This window comes from Abrus precatorius, unplaced genomic scaffold (genome assembly GCF_003935025.1).
Source record: "Abrus precatorius isolate BTA unplaced genomic scaffold, Abrus_2018 Scaffold8, whole genome shotgun sequence".
NCBI lineage: Eukaryota > Viridiplantae > Streptophyta > Magnoliopsida > Fabales > Fabaceae > Abrus > Abrus precatorius.
The window spans coordinates 12,750,725-12,752,394 of NW_020874428.1; positions in this window are offsets into that span (position 1 = coordinate 12,750,725).

The window sequence follows — 1,670 nt, forward strand, 5'->3', positions numbered from 1 at the left end:
TGAACATACCTCTACTAGATGCAATCAAGCAAAAACCCATGTACGCCAAGTTCTTGAAAGACTTATGCACCCATAGAAGGCATCTTAAAGGTAATGAGAAGGTAAAAATGGGTAGGAATGTGTCTGCACTTTTTGAAAAACAAAGGTCCACAATGCTTGAGAAATGTAAGGACCCAGAAACATTCACTATCCCATGCATTATTGGTAATAATAGGATTGAAAATGCCATGCTAGATTTAGGAGCATCTATAAATGTCATGCCTTTGTCCATTTTTACTTCACTGTCTCTTGGCCCTCTGCAGCCTACAAGTGTGGTTATTCAGTTAGCCAACAGAAGCATAACAAACTCAGCAGGGATTGTTGAAGATGTACTAGTTAGGGTGAATGATCTCATCTTCCCAGCCAACTTTTACATTTTGGACATATAAGAGGGAGAGTCAATGAAGAGTGCTGCACCAATCATTTTGGGAAGACCTTTCTTGAAGACCACAAGAACGAAAATTGATGTGCATGCCGAGACGCTTACCATGGAGTTTGGGAACTGCATTGTGCGCTTCAACATACTTGATGCTATGAAGCATCCATCTGAAGAACATTCTATCTTCCAAATTGATTTATTTAATGATTTGATAGATGAACAATTTTCTGAATTTTTAGAAACAGATTTTTCTTTTGATTTTACTGAATGTATTGATACTTCCATTTGTAAATATTGTAATAATTCTTCTATGTATGACTCTTGTATTTCTGACTTTTTGAATGTGAATTCTGTAAATTCTAATATTGAAGAGATTGAAAAATTAATAGGGGAAGAATATGATGTTTTGAATTCAGCAAGTACAATTGAATCTAACCCCTTTGATTTGAATGTTGCAGAGATTTCTTCTACTAAGAGTGCTAAACCACTTTCTTCTGTGGAGCAACCTCCAGCACTGGAGCTTAAACCTTTACCAGAACATCTGAAATATGCCTATCTAGAGGCAGATGAGAAGCTTCCAGTGATAATCTCCACCAAGCTGAATGTAGAACAAGAGGAGAAACTCCTAGAAGTGATTAAGAGGCACAAGAAAGCTATAGGCTGGACCCTTGCTGATATTCCTAGAATCAGCCCCTCTCTTTGTATGCATGGAATATTATTAGAGGAGGGTGCTAAGCCAGTAAGGCAGCCTCAGAGGAGGGTAAATCCCATTATTCTAGACGTGGTGAAGAAGGAGGTCACCAAGTTGCTGCAAGCTGGGATTATCTACCCTATATCAGACAGCACTTGGATCAGTCCAGTCCAAGTGGTCCCAAAGAAATCTGGACTCACTGTGGTGAAGAATGAAAAAGATGAGTTGATATCCACCAGAGTCCAAAATAGTTGGAGAGTCTAAATAGACTACAGAAGGCGTAACTAAGCAACCCGGAAGGATCATTTCCCATTGCCTTTCATTGATCAAATGTTGAAAAGGTTGGCTGGTAAGTCTTATTATTGTTTTCTTGATGATTTTTTCGGTTATTTCTAAATTTGTATTGCACCTGAAGACCAGGAAAAAACCACTTTTACATGTCCTTATGGCACTTTTGCCTATAGGAGAATGCCCTTTGGCTTATGCAATGCTCCAGGAACATTTCAAAGATGTATGTTAAGCATTTTTTATGATTTAGTGGAGCATTGTATAGAAGTTTTT